The sequence below is a fragment of the Lynx canadensis genome, chromosome D4 (assembly GCF_007474595.2).
Source record: "Lynx canadensis isolate LIC74 chromosome D4, mLynCan4.pri.v2, whole genome shotgun sequence".
NCBI classification, from domain to species: Eukaryota; Metazoa; Chordata; class Mammalia; order Carnivora; family Felidae; genus Lynx; species Lynx canadensis.
In genome coordinates, this window is record NC_044315.2 from 55,846,536 (window position 1) to 55,865,648 (window position 19,113).

Genomic DNA, 19,113 nt, shown 5'->3' on the forward strand with positions numbered 1-19,113 from the left:
CTTATTAAAATAACTTTTTTCTTTTTTTTAAGTTTTTTATTTATTTTTGAGAGAAATGGGAGAGGGGCAGGGAGAGAGGGAGGGAGAGAATCCCAAGCAGGCTCCATGCTGTCAGAGCTGAGCCTGACGAGGAGTTCCATCCCCCAAACCGTGAGATCATGACCTCAGCCAAAACCAAGAGTTGGACACTTAACCACCCAGTTGCCCCTAAAATAACTTTTTTTTTTTCAAATTAAAAAGTAATATGTGCTCAAAGTAGAAAGTTGGAAAGCAAGGAAAGAAAAGAAAGACACGAAACCCAAAAGTTACATCTTGATGTATGATCTAGCTTTTTCTCAGTATGTTTTGCACCTGTATCTATATATCCTTACATATTGCTCTTTTTTAAAGTTTAAAAAAAATTTTTTTAATACATTTATTTATTTTTGAGAGACAGAGAGAGACAGAGCATGAGCGGGGGAGGGGCAGAGAGAGAGAGGGAGACACAGAATCCGAAGCAGGCTCCAGGCTCCGAGCTGTCAGCACAGAGCCCGACACGGGGCTTGAACTCACGAACCATGAGATCATGACCTGAGCCGAAGTCAGACGCTTAACCTACTGAACCACCCAGGTGCCCCGAGTTTATTTTTGAGAGAGACAGAGACAGAATGAGCAGAAGGGTGGAGGGCAGAGAGAGAGGGAGAGAGAGAATCCCAAGCAGGCTCTGTGCTGTCAGCACATAGCCTGACATAAGGCTTGAACACACGAAACCATGAGATCATGAGCTGAGCTGAAACCAGGAGTGGACACTTAACCAACTGAGCCACCCAGGTGCCCCACATACTGCTCTTTTTAAAAATTTTTTTTTTTTTTTTTTTTTTTCAACGTTTATTTATTTTTGGGACAGAGAGAGACAGAGCATGAACGGGGGAGGGGCAGAGAGAGGGAGACAGAATCGGAAACAGGCTCCAGGCTCTGAGCCATCAGCCCAGAGCCCGACGCGGGGCTCAAACTCACGGACCGTGAGATCGTGACCTGGCTGAAGTCGGACGCTTAACCGACTGCGCCACCCAGGCGCCCCCATACTGCTCTTTTTAAAGATAATTTCAAACTGACTATTTTATAGCTTTAAATAAAACCCCCAACAGTTCCAGTCTTCTTCACTCCCACCCCTCCAAGTCAGTCCTTGTAACCATTCCTTCACAGTGTGACATGCAGAAGGAGGCCCTTCAATAGGCAGAGGACCCAGGACCTGATCACCTTATACCTGGCTTGGTGTTTCTAGGAAGAATAAATAACAACAAAGTAGCATAAAATACTTTGGACAAATTGAGTTATGTTATACATGCTTAGTAACAGGAAATCCTCCTGTTTATTTGCATAGATTTCTTGGAACAAACAAAGCAGATGTTGCCACAATTCCCTGTATGACTCTACCCTTAATGTGTTGGAGCTAATTAAGTATCCTTGCTAGCAAAGGGCTTGGGAGGAAAACATTTCTGTTAGGAGAAAGGATTTGGTATTTTAATTCACACAAACCATAATTTAAAAAAACAGCAAGGAGGGGCGCCTGGGTGGCTCAGTCGGTTAAGCGTCCGACTTCGCTCAGGTCATGATCTCGCGGTGCGTGAGTTCGAGCCCCGCATTGGGCTCTATGCCGACAGCTCAGAGCCTGGAGCCTGTTTCAGATTCTGTGTCTCCCTCTCTCTCTGCCCCTCCCCTGTTCATGCTCTGTCTCTCTCTGTCTCAAAAATAAATAAACGTTAAAAAATTAAAAAAAAAAATAAAAAAAAATAAAAAAACAGCAAGGAGAGACCTGGAGGACATAAGAACATGAATGGAGACAGATGGTAAGCACTCAATAACTGCTCTCTGATGATTCAAAGATGTTAGAGGTCTCTAAGGCATGTGAATGATAATTATTTCACCCACTGTGGAAGTACTTTTCAGATCCTGAGGCATAGATTACTAAAGGTAGAAGATGCTATAGAGAAAGTTCATCTCATTAAACTCATACCTTTACAGAAAACTAAAGCCAAAAAAGTCAAGTCAGAGTCAGAGGGGATGAGTGAGGACTGGAACCCAGGACCTTTGCTCCAGATTATTTTCAATTCTGCTGCATTAAATATATGGGTCCAGTTGAAGTTGCAAGTGGTATTTATTTTAGCATTTCCTAGTACTCTCTTATTTTTTTCTTTTTTAAGAACCTGGATTATTTTATCCAGAGCATCAACTACTTTGAGAGCAGAAATTCTATTTCTATATTTTATGTATAATTTGGTGCACACTGATAGATTTTGTGTTAAGAACATACAATTTCTAGTCATTCAGAAACTGATTATATAGTTTATAAATTACCCAGTTTCCTTGGCTTTTGACTCCTGCCTCCTGTTTCTTAAACAATCTTACTTTTATTTGTAACTTCAATAAGATGAAAAATGAAAGGAAGAGATGAAACTTTTCTGCTTAGAAGATCAAGTAATTTTTAAAAAATTAGGCTCCATACCCAACTTGAACTCACGACCCTGAGATCAAGAGCCGCAAGGCACCCCTCTAAGCTCAAGTAATTTATTTGGAAAAAGATGGGAAAAAATAGCTAATAAAATATATATCTTATGGTGTCATTCTATTTCCTTCATGCGTTTTGTAAATGCCTAATTGCGAAATATAAGAATTGTAGAAGTATATCATGTACAAATTTTGTTGAAGAACTTTCTACCAGTTATATCTATTGACTCAAATGCAAGGCAATCTTAGCATAAAAACAAACATATGGGTATCAACTAATGATAGAAAAATAACACGGCTTACAAAGTGGAACAAAGATTTTCTTATCATTAGGCAATTACAGAATAACATTTTTGTTCTGATAACATCAATAACAGATGCCCAGAAAATATTTTTAAAACCATTATCAAGAGGAGCACCTGGGGAGGCTCACTCAGTTGAGTATCTGACTTCAGCTCAGTTCATGATCTTGTGGTTCATGAGTTTGAGTCCGCATGGGGGTCTCTGCTGTCAGCACAGAGCCCGCTTCAGATCCTCTGTCTCCCTCTCTCTTCCCCTCCCCTGCTTGCACTGTCTCTCTCAAAAATAAATAAACATTGAAAAAAAGAAATACAAAAAGAAATAAATGCAATAAATGTTTTTGTGATTTTCCTTGATTATGTATGTATATCTATATTCCTTCCATCTATGGATGTGCTTATTTTTTTTAAATAAAATTGCAGATTTAATTTCTTCTATTGCTTTAACTTAACATAATATTTTGAAAATGTCCCCATGTTATTTATATATCTTTTGAAAACATGATTTTTAAATGCTGAAAAATAATTCAATCAAAGAATATACCATAATTTATTAATTATTTCATTATTGTTAGATTTTAGTCTGTTATCAGGTAGTGTTCTCTAGAGAAAAAGACCAGAAGGAGGATATATATAAATCCTTCTGATATATACATATCAGAGAAATGATACATATACATATGTATCAGAGAGACAGAGATAGAGACAGAGAAAGAAAAAGAGGGAGAAATTTATTCCAAAGAATTGACTTACATGATTGTGGAGGCTGGCAAATGTAAAATCGGTAGGGCAGGCTGGAAATTCTCAGGCAAGAGCTGGTGTTGTGGTCTTGAGGCAGGATTTCTTCTTCCTCAGGAATACCTGATTTGCTCCTAAAGTCTTTTAACTGGTTGCATGAGGCCTACCCACATTATGAAGGATCATCTCCTTTACTTAAAGTCAACTGATTGTAGAAACAAAATTTTTTTCTACCTTAATTGAGATATAATTGACATAAAATGCTGTGTAAGTTTAGGGTGTACACCATGATGATTTGATATACATATATATTGCAAAATAATTGTATGACATAATAGAAAATATATTTATTTGGTCTCTGTCCCTACTTCCTAGCACATACCGCCTGAAACCTTTGTAATTTCCTAGTGATAGGAGCACAAGGAATATCTTTTCTTCTAATATTTGGTCTTTGACTCTAGTTCTTAACAGAGTTTGTGAATCCTTTGGAATTTCCTAGATGATAGCATTGTCTTTTTTCTAAGTAATCTCTACACCTAACTGTGGAACTTGAACTCATAACCCTGAGATTGAGAATCATATCCTCTCCTGACTGAGCCAGCCAAGTGCCCCACAGTGTGTGTTTTTTTTTTAATTTTTTTAATGTTTATTTATTTTTTGAGAGAGAGAGAGAGAGAGCACAAGCAGGGAACAAGCAGAGAGAGAGAGGGAGATACCGAATCTGAAGCAGGCTCCAGGCTCTGAGCCGGCAGCACAGAGCCAGATGCAGGGCTTGAACCCATGAACCATGAGATCATGACCTGAGCTGAAGTCGGACACTTAACCGACTGAGCCACTCAGGCGCCCCTGTGTGTTTGGTTTTAATGAGGTGATTCTTGGTGGGCTTCTGGATGGTGACTGGTCACCAGAAAGACCAAACCTTGATTAGAAGTGCTCCAAAGCAGTGAACAGGAGCCAGTCTCAGTGCTAGAAACTAGGGACTAAGGTGAGGAAGCTAAGGTGAGGAGCTGAAACAAGCTGCTGCCCTCTCCTGCTTGGGACTAGAGTTCTGTAACTCTACATAAGGAAGAGTGGGAGCAATGAGAACAAAAACAAAACAAAATGAAACAAAAGAGCAAAACTTCCCACTCCAAAATGAGTTTACAAGTAGATTTCCTAAACTCTTTAGTAGAACTCATTGTAGAAAAGTCAGATGCGGGGCGCCTGGGTGGCTCAGTCGGTTAAGCGTCCGACTTCAGCTCAGGTCATGATCTCGCAGTCTGTGAGTTCGAGCCCCGCGTCGGGCTCTGTGCTGACGGCTCAGAGCCTGGAGCCTGTTTCAGATTCTGTGTCTCCCTCTCTCTCTGACCCTCCCCCATTCATACTCTGTCAATCCCTGTCTCAAAAATAAATAAACGTTAAAAAAAAATTAAAAAAAAAAAGTCAGATGCTCAGACGCCCCCTCACCCAAAAGTCCATAATCAGAAGAATAATTCATTCCATATAAAGGAAAGTAAAACAACAAATTTTTAATGGGGTGGGGGGAAGGGACAGAGGGAAAGAGAGAGAATCCCAAGCAGGCTCCACACCATCAGGGCAGAGCCAGATGTGGGGCTTGAACTCAGAAACTGTGAGATCATGACCTGAACAAGATTAAGAGTCTGACGCTTAACTGACTGAGCCACCCAGGTGTCCTAGTTACTGTGGTAGTTTTAACATATGTCCTCACATTGACTGATTTTTATGTATACCTGTTCTTATTTTATTTTTGCCTGTTTTCATTTCATAATGTTTTATTCTTTTTATACTTTATACAATTTCTTATTCTTCCTTTATTCCTTTGAGGATCTAATACATGCTTATGTTAAAGAAATCTTTTAAAGATTGTTCTTTTAGGGCACCTGAGTGGCTCAATCAGTTGAGCATCTGATTCTTGGTTTCTGCTTAGGTCATGATCCCAGCATCTCAGGATCAAGTCCAGTATCAGGCTCAGCGCTCAATGTGGAGCCTGCTTAAGATTCTCTCTCTCTCCCTCTGCCCCTGTCCCCACTCCTGCTCTCTCTCTCTCTCTCTCTCAAATTAAAAAAAAAAAAAAAAAAAAAGAACACACATTCTTTGATACTCCTCCTTCCAGGAGGTAGAGATTAATTTTCCTTTCCTTGAGTATAGGCTGGACTTAGTGACTCACTTCTGATGCATAGAATATGGAAAAGGAAAAATATAACTTTACAGTAGAGAAACCTGGCAGTAACCACCTAAATTAAATGATCAAGGTTAACTTTAATAATATTAAGTCAGATTGACATTATATACTCCTCCATGTGATGTAATACAAAGGGCACTTCACCTCTGTGGCATTCTTCCCTAAAATCTCTAACTCTAGTTTAAACTTTTTTTTTTCAACGTTTATTTATTTTTGGGACAGAGAGAGACAGAGCATGAACGGGGGAGGGGCAGAGAGAGAGGGAGACACAGAATCGGAAACAGGCTCCAGGCTCTGAGCCATCAGCCCAGAGCCTGATGCGGGGCTCGAACTCCCGGACCGCGAGATCGTGACCTGGCTGAAGTCGGACGCTTAACCGACTGCGCCACCCAGGCGCCCCTCTAACTCTAGTTTAATAATGAGAAAACATCAGAAAAAAATCTAAATTGAGGGACATTCTAGACATTCTACAACATATCTGCCCGATACTCTTCAAAAGTGCCAAGGTTGGTCACCTGGGTGTCTCAGTCGGTTGAACATCTGACTTTGGCTCACGTTATGATCTCACGGTTCATGAGTTTGAGTCCCACATCAGGCGAACTCTAGCTCCAGTGGGATGAGCCCGGCTTCTCTTTCTCTCTCCCTCTTGCTCACTTGCGCCCTCTCTCTCTCGCTCAAAAAAGAAAACAAAACAAAAACACACACACACAAAAACAAACAAAAAACCAAAAGTGCCAAGGTCATGAAAGACCAAGAAAGACTGAGAAACATAACATTAACAACTCAGGCAACAACCGATGTTGGTGAGGATGCGGAGAAAGAGGATCTTTTTTGCATTGTTGGTGGGAATGCACGCTGGTGCAGCCACTCTGGAAAACAGTATGGAGGTTTCTCAAAAAGCTAAAAATAGAACTACCCTACGACCCAGCAACTGCACTACTAGGCATTAATCCAAGGGATACAGGTGTGCTGTTTCGAAGGGACACATGCACCCCCATGTTTAAAGCAGCACTAACAGCAATAGCCAAAGTAGGGAAAGAGCCCAAATATCCATTGATGGATGAATGGATAAAGAAAATGTGGTATATATGTACAATGGAGTATTACTCAGCAATCAAAAAGAATGAAACCTTGCCATTTGCAACTATGTGAATGGAACTGGAGGGTATTATGCTAAGTGAAATTAGTCAGAGAAAGACAAAAATCATATGACTTCACTCATATGAGGACTTTAAGAGACAAAACAGGTGAACATAAGGGAAGGGAAACAAAAATAATATAAAAACAAGGAGGGGGACAAAACAGAAGAGACTCATAAATAGGGAGAACAAACTGAGGGTTGCTGGAGGAGTTGTGGGAGGGGGGTCGGCTAAATGGGTAAGGGGCATTAGGGAATCTACTGAAATCATTGCTTCACTATATACTAACTAATTTGGATGTAAATTTTAAAAAATAAAAAATAAAGTTAAATTAAAAAAAAAAGACTGAGAAACAGTCACAGATTGGAGGAGACTAAAGAGACTTGACAATTAGATGTCATGTGGTATTTTGGATTGGATTCTGAATATGAAAAGGACATTAGTGAAGAAAATGAGGCAACCTGAATAAAATTATTAGTATTGTATCGATGTTAGTTTCTGAGTTTTGATAAACATACTACAGTTATGTGAGATGTTAACCTTAAGGGAAACTAGGTGAAGAATACAGAAGAATTCTCTATATTATCTTTTTTCTTTTTAAGTTTATTTATTTATTTTGAGAGAGAAAGAGAAAGAGAGAGAGTGTGTGTCAGGGGGAGAGAGAGAGAGAATCCCAAACAGGCTCTGCACTGTCAGCATGGAACCCAATGCAGGGCTTGAACTCATGAACTATGAGATCATGACCTGAGCCAAAATCAAGAGTTGGAAGCTTAACTGACTGAGCCACCCAGGCACCCCTCTGTATTACCTCCTAACTTATATAAATCTAAGATTATTGAAAAATGGAAAATTTGGGGTGCCTGGCTGGCTCAGTTGGTGGAGTGTGTGACTCTTGATCTTGGGGTTGTAAATTTAAGCCCCATGCTGGGTGTAGAAATTACTTAAAAATTAAAAAAAATCTTAAAAAAAATGAAAAATGGAAAGTTTAGGGACACCTGGATGACTCAGTCAGAAGAACATGTGACTCTTGATCTCAGAATCATGAGTTTGATTGGGAGGAGTCCACATGGGGAGGAGAGATTACTAAAAAAATAAACTTAAAAAATTTTTTTAAATGGAAAGTTTAAAAAATAAATAAATGAGTCAATTAGAAATTTGGAGAAAGATTTCCTAAAATGGAAAAGTATAGCTGTTGTAACTGGGTCCAAGTTCATTTTGCTTGCTGCATGACAGGCCTGTAAGTTGAAAAGCAAGATGATAGGGTAAGGAAAACAACTTTACTTGGAAAACCAGCAAACTGAGAAGATGATGACTATTGTCCCAAAGGACCATCTCCCCTCAGCATGAAATTCAAACCTCTTTTATGTTAGCAAAAGGGAGAAGTGGGGAGGGGAGTGTTGAAGTCAAAAGTTGTGATTGATGTCTGTAGACCTCTGAGAAAAGTCATGTAACTTCTTTTTTTTTTTTTTTCCAATGTTTATTTTTGAGAGAGAGAGTACTCATGAGCAAGGGAGGGGCAGAGAGAGGGTGACAGAGGATCTGGAGTGGGCTCTGCACTGACAGCAGCAAGCCCAATGTGGGGCTTGAACCCATTAACCATGAAATCATGACTGGAGCCAATCATGGTACTCTGAGCCACTCAGGTACTCTGTGAAAAGTCAGGTAAACTTCTTTGTCCTTGGTCAGTTGATCTTTGTATACAGGAATCTGGACACGTTATTCCTATAAGTTTTAAATATAGCATGATCATTTCTGTATGTACTTCCTTATCTCCTTGGGTGAGGTAGGTTTTGGGTAAAAAAGTTTTGGGAAATTTTAGCTGTAACACGTCTATGTGCAGGGCTAAGCAGAAGTTTCTAAACTATAGATCACAACAGCAAAGGAAATAGAAGCAATATGGAATTAGACATGCTAAGTTTCTATCTGTTATACTACCGGGGTGGAAAAATCTCAGTAAACAACATACACCATCTTTTTTTTCTTTAATTTTTTTAAATGTTTTTATTTATCTTTGAGACACAGAGAGACAGAGCATGAGCAGGGTAGGGACAGAGAGAGAGGGAGACACAGAATCCAAAGCAGGCTCCAGGCTCTGAGCTGTCAGCACAGAGCCCGATGCGGGGCTCAAACTCACAGAGTGTGAGATCATGACCTGAGCTAAAGTCGGACGCCCAACCAACTGAGCCACCCAGGCGCCCCAAGATACACTATCTTTAAAAACATTTTTTAAAGTTTATTTATTTTTGAGAGAGGAAGAGATGAGTGTGCACTGGGAAGGGGCAGGGATAGAGGGAGACACAGAATCTGAGGCAGGCTCCAGGCTTTGAACTGTCAGCACAGAGCCCAACACAGGGCTTGAACCCACAAACTGCAGATCATGACCTGAGCCAAAGTCAGAGGCTTAACCAACTGAGACACCCAGGTGCCCTTATCTACAAGATACACTATTATAAATGGACACAGTCAAAGAGAGAATTAATGAATTAGAAGATGGTTCTAAGGAATTTACCTAAAGAATAGCACAAAAATGTAAAGATTAAGTACAAGAAAAAGGCATAGAAGATAAGAGTGGCATCAGGGAAAATAGCAGAGAAGGGGATCCATCCCTCCTCAGAAACACTGAAAAAACTTGACCACAACTGTTTCAGCCTTACCAGAACTTTGGGAGATAGTCAAAAGTTTGCAGCAACTGAGTTAATGTTTAGCCAAGAGAAAGTCCACTGAAACTTAGTAGGAGATCTTTGTGGTATTTTAACTTACCCTAGCTCCACCCTACTCACTGATGTAGTGGCAGTCGTTTTTTTTTTTTTTTTAAGTTTATTTATTTATTTTGAGAGAGAGGGAAAGAAAGAGAATCACAAGCAGGCTCCGAGCTGTCAGCTCAGAGCCTGATGCAGGGCTCGAACTCACAAACCGTGAGATCATGACCTGAGCCGAAATCAGGAGATTGATGCTTAACTGAGTGAGCCACCCAGGTGCCCCTAGGTGTAGCAGCAGTCTTAAAGATGGCAGCCCATGGGGCTCCTGGGTGGCTCAGTCAGTTGAGTGTCCAACTTCAGCTCAGGTCATGATCTCATGGTTTCTGAGTTTGAGTCCTGCATCAGGCTCTGTGCTGACAGCTCAGATCCTGGAGCCTGCTTTGGATTCTGTGTGTCTCCTTCTCTCTCTGCTCTTCCCCTGCTCTCTCTCTCTCTCCTTCAAAAATAAATAAACATTAAAAAAAAATATTTTTCAAAAAGATGGCAGCCCATGTTCCTGCCATCTTTGTGTGGGTAGCTGCTTCTTTCAGAAGCAGAGTGGACCTTGTTCCAAAGGGATAGAATTTGTCTTTTTGAGCTCTCTGGGGTTTTCCTGAAGGACTGATGTAATGGGCTTCCCTTTGTTTTACCTAATTTGGAATTCTATGATGGCACAACAGAGGACTTTTCCTAAAAGCATTGAAAGGCAAGTGAACAAGCTGTTGCTGCCTGGGCAGAAAATAACAGCTGGGTGAACAATAGACACACCAAAAGCCTGGGAACAAAGTCCAGGGAGTGAGAGTTTAGTGGGAGATAAGACAAGGGCTTTGAAAGGTTCCTGGGTATACTGGGGAATCTAGAAAGCCACACGCATGGGGAAAGAAGAACACATGCTAAGAGAACTGAGATGACCATAAGCTTTCACGTTTGGCTGATCTTTAGGCTCAGGGCAAGCAGGAAGTGGAAGTTAAGGCAGAGTTGTAAACAACCTGGCTAAGCCTGAAGGAAGGAGTGATCCAAACACAGGTTACTCCAAAGACCTGGAGATTCTTTACTAATCTACTCCTTTTTTTGTTTTTCCTCCCTCATTTCTTTCCTTTCCTCTAGGCATTTAAGGAGATCTCTGTCAAATTATAATTTAAAAATGTGGTTATGTAGTGCTCGCTTCTGCAGCACCTATACTAAAAGGGGAAGGATACAGAGAAGATTAACACAGCTCCTGCGCAAGGATGACACACAAACTTGTGGTGTTCCATATTTAAAATAATAAAGAAGAAAAAAATGTGGTTATGTGGAAGAAAATCCTTGCTTTTAGGAAGTAGACACTGAAGAATTTAGGGGTTTCTAATTTTTCAACATGCTAAGATTTCCAGCTTACTCGCAAAAGGTCCATAAAAGAGAAGAAGTTTCAGTAATTGAGTAATCATTTTTTAGGCCCTATTGTGTGGTAGGTGTGGTGGTTGGCAGAGATCTGACTTGGACCTCATCCTTGCCCTCAAGGAACTCATAGACTAGTAGGAGAACCCATCTAACTAAAATACCATAGAGTCTAAGGAATTATGGGAACTCAGTGGAACAAGAGGATCTGGAATGGCATATTTTTTATTTTATTAAGTAGGCTCCCCATTCAGCTCAGAGCCCAACATGGGGCTTGAACTCATGACCCTGAGATCAAGACCTGAGCTGAGGGGCGCCTGGGTGGCTCAGTCAGTTAAGCGTCTGACTTCAGTTCGGGTCATGATCTCACGGTCTGTGAGGTCGAGCCCCACGTTGGGCTCTGTGCTGACAGCTCAGAGCCTGGAGCCTGCTTCGGATTCTGTGTCTCCCTCTCTCTATGCTTCTCCCGTGCTCATGCTCTGTCTTTCTCTGTCTCAAAAATAAATAAAAACATTAAAAAAAAAAAAAGACCTGAGCTGAGATCAAGAGTTGGACACTTAACTAACTGAGCCACCCAGGTGCCCCTGGAAAGGCTTCTTTTTTTTTTTTTTTTTTTTTTTTTTAATTTTTTTTTTCAACGTTTATTTATTTTTGGGACAGAGAGAGACAGAGCATGAACGGGGGAGGGGCAGAGAGAGAGGGAGACACAGAATCGGAAACAGGCTCCAGGCTCTGAGCCGTCGGCCCAGAGCCCGACGCGGGGCTCGAACTCACGGACCGCGAGATCGTGACCTGGCTGAAGTCGGACGCTTAACCGACTGCGCCACCCAGGCGCCCCTGGAAAGGCTTCTTAAAAGAGGTCACATAAGCTAATTCTTGAAGGATGTGAAGAGCTTCAAGGGGGAACAATGGGTAGAAACTGGCTTTGATTGGAAGGGTAAAGGACAGTGATTGTTCCCCAGTATGACCATCTTTCAGTTGGTAATGGATTCCCCTAAGCTTAGTTGGGTGCTTGGCTGTCAGCTATACCATATTTTTTAAAAAAAATCTTATTTTTAAGTAATCTCTACACCCAACATGGTGCTTGCACTTACAACCTTGAAATCAAGAGTTGCATGCTCCATTGTCTGAGCCAGCCAAGTGCCCCAACTCTACTACGTTTTTAACTTCTTTTGTAGCTGGGTAGGACAACGTGACTACCTTCTAGCCAAAAGGGAAGCCAGCTGAAATGATCTTGGCAACTCTCAGGTCACACATTTAATAGGAAGCTGCTAACCCTTCTCTTCCTCTCTTTGAGATGTAGTAATGGTGAGTCAATTTTGACCTTGTGGATGAGAATGCTAATACCATGGGTAGGGTAAAAAGATGAACAGAACTGAGTCTGAGGAGGACCTTGGGGAGCAGAGCCTCTCACCTGACCAGTTTTCATGGTTTATCAACTCAGACTTTTACCTGTGAAAGAAATTTTCACCTTGATTGAGCCACTGATACTTCTGTCTCTGTCTAGTCAATATGCTAACTAAGAAAAGGAGGATGGGGCGCCTGGGTGGCTCAGTCGGTTAAGCGTCTGACTTCAGCCCGCGTCATGATCTCGCGGTCCGTGAGTTCGAGCCCCGCGTCGGGCTCTGGGCTGATGGCTCAGAGCCTGGAGCCTGCTTCTGATTCTGTCTCCCTCTCTCTCTGCCCCTCCCCCGTTCATGCTCTGTCTCTCTCTGTCTCAAAAATAAATAAACGTTAAAAAAAATTAAAAAAAAAGAAAAGGAGGAAGAAGGGAAGAAAGACAATGAGAATACAAAACCTACTTAGAAAACCAAACTGTCTCTTTTTTCTTCTCTCTTTTGCCTTCACTTCCTTTCTTCTAATCCATTCTCCTTTTGTTATAGTTATACATAAATGTTTACATATACACACCTTTGCTCTTTCATATCCCACTGCTTCCAGATTTCTAGCTCTAGACATACTAATGAACTCATATCTTCTGTATTTTTCCTGCTAATTCCAGCTGCCAGTAAAATAGCCTTAAGGATGGAAACCATTTCCTCCCTCAGAAGCTCTCCTCAGAGTACAGTGAGGCAGTAGGCATCTGGCCAGGCAGTAGACAGGCACCTCTCCCTTGTCACGGTGAGCAGAGGGCATTGCCTTCCTAGTACAATCAGATTTGTGGGGAATAAAGGAGCTGTCTTGCTCCTGGGAAGCCTTCTCTCCTTCCATAAAAGAGAATTTGAAGAAGTCTTTAAAAAATTTTTTTAAAAATATTTATTTATTTTTGAGATACAGAGAGAGAGACAGAGACAGAGCAGGAGTGGGGGAGGGGCAGAGAACAAGGGAGACACAGAATCCAAAGCAGGCTCCAGGCTCTGAGCTGTCAGCACAGAGACCAATGCAGGGCTCAAATTCACAAACTGTGAGATCATGACCTGAGCCGAAGTCAGACACTTAACCAAATGAGCCACCTAGGAGCCCCAGAATTTGAAGAAGTTTTCAATGTGGAAATCACAAATGCCTTATGTCCTTTTTCCATCAAAACTTTTTTTTTTTTTCATCAAAACTTCTAACTTTTCCACATTACCTTACAGGGTATTGCAAGTATTATTTTGATCTTCACAGTAGCTGTGCTTTTGGTAACAGAATTCTGATTTTACTCTTAATTTTAGTTCACATGGTTTGGCCTGGAGCTGACCCAGCCATTTGACTCTAGGATTGGATACATAATCTAGTTTTGGCCAAAACTGGAGGTATTGGGGAAAAGGCTTTCAAATGCAGGGGTTATTATACTAGAACAATGTAAGGTTGGAGATGCTAGAATCAGTTTGCCGTCCCATGGGGGAAGCCTATCTAAGAATATAGTCAACACTGAGGAAAACAGAACCAAGAGATAGAAACCATCCCTGATGACTCTGTCTGGGACTCTCCTGCAGTTTGAGTAGAGTTTCTGTTACTTGCAACCAAACACATTTTTACAATCCACAGGGGACATCAAAACCATTTCTCAACTCCCTGAGTGATCGTTTGGCATATGGTATGCCTACCCAAATGTTTCTTTTTTAAAATATTTATTTATTCCAGAAACTATTGTTGGTCCATTGTAGCAAAGAGGTCCTTCCTTTGTATTCTGCCCATCTTGTTGTTTAGGAAAAGGGTACCACCTGGAGTTTAAGGGTCTTAATCCTGCCTCCACCACTTGTTAACAGTGAGACTCTGAACAAATCAGAGGGATAAATCTGAACCTTGGTTTCTTTATCTGTCAAATGGATATATGATTATATACATATTATTAAATTATATCGGATTGCATATAAAATTATAAAATGCTTTAAATATGTTAAGAACTATAATAAAATGGACTTTCAGCATCAAGGGATATCCCTCTTCCCATCTATAGCCTGATTCTGTTGTGAAATTTGGGGTGGAGTGGAACGGTTATGGCTACATCATCCTACAAAGATTCTACTAATTTACACTTTGCTTGTGAGAGTGTCCATTTTCTCACATCCTAGCTAACACTGACTATTACTAATGTTTAAAATATTTGCTAGAGCCCCCTCTAGGGGCCCTCTAGGGGGCTCTAGGGGGGACTGAGCCTAGGTTGCTCAGTCAGTTAAGCATCCAAATCTTGATTTCAGCTCAGGTTATGATCTCACAGTTCTTGAGATCAAGCTTTGCGTTGGGTGTGTCAGGCTTTGCGTTGGGTGTGGGGCCTACCTGGGATTTTCTCTCTCCCTCTCTGTCTACCCCTCCCTTGCTTGCTCTCTCTCTCTCAACATAAATAAATAAACTTTTTTTCATCAAAAAAAAATTTTGCTAGAAGTGCCTGGCTGGCTCAGTTGGCAGAGCATGTGACTCTTGATCTCAGGGTTGTGAGTTCAAGCCCCATGTTGGGTTTGGAGCCTAGTTAAAATTAAAATAATAATAATAAAATAAAATTTAATTAAACTAAATATTTACTACTGTGCAGTACATGACTGGCTAAGTTGGTGAATTGGTGAAGTGTGCTACTCTTGACCTTGGCATCGTGAGTCTGAGCCCCACGTTGGGTGTAGAGATTACTTAAATAAATAAATCTTTGTGTATTTGTGTGTGTGTGTGTGTGTATATATATATATATATATATACATATATATATGTATATTTGCTAGTCTGAAAAACCCAACTACTTGCTATATTTTAACCTGTGAATGATGCTTCCAAGCAACTGGAGATGTTTTTAAAAATGTTCCAAACCAGCATCCCTATGCCTGCACAAAAAGCAGAGTAACAACTACTTTTTCCCTACCCGGCACCAACCGATTGTTCAGCATGGTAGTTAGATAAAACAGCTGGCCAGAGGCCTTTACAATCTGTTGTAGCAGCATAAAAGAACACCTCCACTTCTGCCTTATTTGTTGTGTGAATGAGTGAACACATGCCCCCCGTGAAACCTGTTAAATCATGGCCCTATTATCTATGTCTTTTCAGATCAATTTCAATTCATGCTTGGTGCCTTCCGAAATCATTGCATGATCCAGTTCAACTTCCTTGTTGGGAGTAAGGATCTAGGGTGAGGGACTCATTTATACATTTAAAATATAAAAGAACAATGGGACGCCTGGGTGGCTCATTTGAGTGAGTGTCCAGCTTTTGGTTTCGGCTCAGGTCATGATCTCGTGGTTTACAGATTTGAGCCCTGTGTCGGGCTCCATACTGGCAGTAGAAGCCTGCTTGGGATTCTCTCTCTTCTCTCTCTGTCCCTCCCCCACTTGTGCTCACTCGCTCTCTCAAAAATAAATAAATTAAAAAATAAAATAAAATAAAATAAAAAAGAATGATTAGAAGAGAAGATGAATAAAATCATATTTTATTCTATTTTGTAATACTTTATGCTTTTCGAAATATCACAGCACTTTTCTGTTTCAGCCTTTCAAACACTCTGAGAACCAAACAGTAGTACCCCCATTCATAAGAGCCACCTGGGTGGCTCAGTCAGTTAAGCATCCAATTTTGGCTCAGGGCGTGATCTTGAGGTTCGTGAGTTCGAGCCCCGCATCGGGCTCTGTGCTGACAGTTCAGAGCCTGGAGCCTGCTTTGGATTCTGCATCTCCCTCTCTCTCTGCTCCTCCCCTGCTTGTGCTCTGTGTGTGTGTCTCTTTCTCAAAAATAAATAAATAAACAAACATTAAAAAGTTAAAAAAAATAAAGAGGAATGTAAGGTTTAATGAGGTAAGGCAAGTTGCAAAAGACACACAGCAAATTACAGGCAGAGGCAGGACTAAAACCTTACCAATTGCCACCCAATTTTTCCCCTCTATCACACTGTTAGGGCATCATTCACTCTCTGTAGTGGTGTGATCAATACTCACAAAGGCCCGGGGGGCACCTGGTGTGTTCAGTAGGAAGAGCATGTGACTCTTGATCATGGGGTGTGAGTTTGAGCCCTATGTTGGGCATAAAGATTACTTAAAAAACAAAACAGGGGCACCAGGTGGCTCAGTTGGTTGAGGTCTGACTCTTGATTTCAGCTTAGGTCATGATCCGAGGTTTGGGGATTGAACTCCACCTTGAGCTCCACAGCTGTCAGCACAGAACTTGGGATTCTCCTTCTTCCTCTCTCTGCCCCTCCCCTGTACTCTCTGTCTCTCAGAATGAATAAATAAACATTAAAAATAAACAAACAAACATGATTCAGGGTATTGTAAAAAAGGAAGATGAGAAATTCTACTGCTGGAAAGGAATATCAAGATGTAACACGTTGCCCAAGCAAAGATTCAAAGGACTTTTCACATCTTCCTTTCCTTCCTTTCTTCCTTTCTTTTTTTTTTTTTTTTTTTTAAGCAGTCTGGCCATACAGGGATTAAAAATACTGGGGATTTAATTTCTCTAATTACTTGGAAGACCATCTGTGTCCTGCTTTCATGCATGAGCCCCTGCTCTGGTGAAGGAACCAGGTGTTAATCTGGCTAATTCTTCCTTTTTCCAGCCTTCCCCACTCCCCATCCCCTACCATCTGGCTATGGGATCACTTTTTTTAGAGGGCTGGGAGATGGAGCTCTAGGCTGAAATCCACCCACCCAGCTGTGCCCCCTGATACTCTGGGGACTGGCAAACATCAGAGGACCATTTGACATCAGCTCCCTCTTGGCCACTAACCAAAATCCAAGAGCTGCATGTGGGTGTAAACCTACTCTGGCTGAAAAAGTGAAACCTCCCCACCCCCATGGAAACTTTTGCAGCTTTATCTCCCTTTTGCAGTCCTAACTTAAATTCAAGGCTGAGTCATCAGAGTGAGCATGGGAATATTTTTTCTACACTTAAATACAGGTAGTGACATTACAGCAGAATTCTAGTAAAGGCAGTATATTGATCTGGTTAAAATGTATTCCCTATAGTGAAAAATCATGAGGAAAATTGGATTTTTCCAATTCCTACTTATCATTTAGGATGAGGAGAAAGTTGATTTAAGTTCTTGTATCTTTTTTTAATTTTTATTTTTTTTTGCCATTGAGCAGCAATTTCCCCTCAACTTCATCTACTCTTCCCTAGTCTCCCCAAAATATGAGGAAGAGTGCTGACAGCATGGAGTCTGATTGGGATTCTCTCTCTCCCTCTGTCTCTCTGCCCCTTCTCCCCCTCTCTAAATAAATAAATAGACTTAATTTAAAAAGCATATGGGGAAGAAAGAATATAGAGCTAAAGATGACAGCAAGAGGAATAGGAAAGGAAAAGAGTTGCTTGTTGCAAAAAGTAGCGTGCTTTTCTTATTCAACTTCTCTTTTTTATACAGTACTGCTCACTCTACCCAGCCGTTTCTTTTTAAAATTTTTTTTTCAACGTTTATTTATTTTTGGGACAGAGAGAGACAGAGCATGAACGGGCGAGGGGCAGAGAGAGAGGGAGACACAGAATCGGAAACAGGCTCCAGGCTCGGAGCCATCAGCCCAGAGCCTGACGCGGGGCTCGAACTCCCGGACCGCGAGATCGTGACCTGGCTGAAGTCGGACGCTTAACCGACTGCGCCACCCAGGCGCCCCTCTACCCAGCCGTTTCTAAGACTCATTTGCCCCCCACCTCTCCACCCTCAGTCTTCCAGAGACCCCACCTTTTTAAAAATTATTAATTATTTTTTTTTGATGTTTATTTTTGAGAGAGAGAGAGCGAGACCTTGAGCATGCATGCGCAAGTGCAGGAGAGGCTGAGAGAGAGACACACAGAACCGAAGCAGGCTCCAGGCTCCAAGCTGACAGCACAGAGCCCGACTTGGGGCTTGAACTCACCAGCTATGAGATCATGATCTTATCCGAAGCCGGACGCTTAACTGAGTGAGCCACCCAGGCACCCTGAGAGTCCCTCTTTTTTTTTTTTTTTTTTTTTTCAAAAATTTTTTTTCCAACGTTTTTATTTATTTTTGGGACAGAGAGAGACAGAGCATGAACGGGCGAGGGGCAGAGAGAGAGGGAGACACAGAATCGGAAACAGGCTCCAGGCTCTGAGCCATCAGCCCAGAGCCCGACGCGGGGCTCGAACTCCCGGACCGCGAGATCGTGACCTGGCTGAAGTCGGACGCTTAACCGACTGCGCCACCCAGGCGCCCCGAGTCCCTCTTTTTTAAAAATAATTTCTAGGGGCGCCTGGGTGGCTCAGCTGGTTAAGTGTCTGACTTCAGTTTAGGTCATGATCTTAGGGTTCATGAGTTCGAGCCCCGCATCGGGCTCTGTGCTGTCAGCTTGGAGCCTAGAGCCTGCTTCGGATTCTGTGTCTCCCTCTCTTTCTGCCCCTCCCTCTCTCTCTCAAAAGTAAATAAACATTAAAAAAAAACCACAATAATAATTTCTAGGCCCAACATAGGACTAGAACTCACAACCCCAAGGTCAAGTCTCATGCTCTAAGGACTGAGCTAGCCAGGTGATCCCAGGGAGCCCCCTTATTTACTGGAATAAGCCACAGGTTCAGAGTTCCTGGTTGGTCAGGGCACAAAGTACATTAAGGAGGACCTTGTCCTTCCTTCTGTGTTTTATGAGAAATTCATTTTGTTTCTGAGTGTAATGCCCCCAGGGAATCAGCATGAGTTCACAGTTTTTCCTTCCAATTGCTCTCACTAGTTGGAAATGCTCCTCCTTTTCCTGGTAAACCTTCTGGCCTGAGTTACAATCAGGAGAGTCACATTCAGTCACCTAATAACT

The 19,113-nt window shown here is 41.6% G+C and overlaps 1 non-coding gene across 1 annotated transcript; it reads left to right on the forward strand.

The window, feature by feature from the left end:
* The first annotated feature begins 10,740 nt into the window (after nt 1-10,740).
* On the forward strand, nt 10,741-10,845 carry LOC115500253. The gene has a single exon (XR_003964488.1). It is a non-coding gene; the product is annotated as a U6 spliceosomal RNA (small nuclear RNA).
* The last annotated feature ends 8,268 nt before the right edge of the window (nt 10,846-19,113 follow it).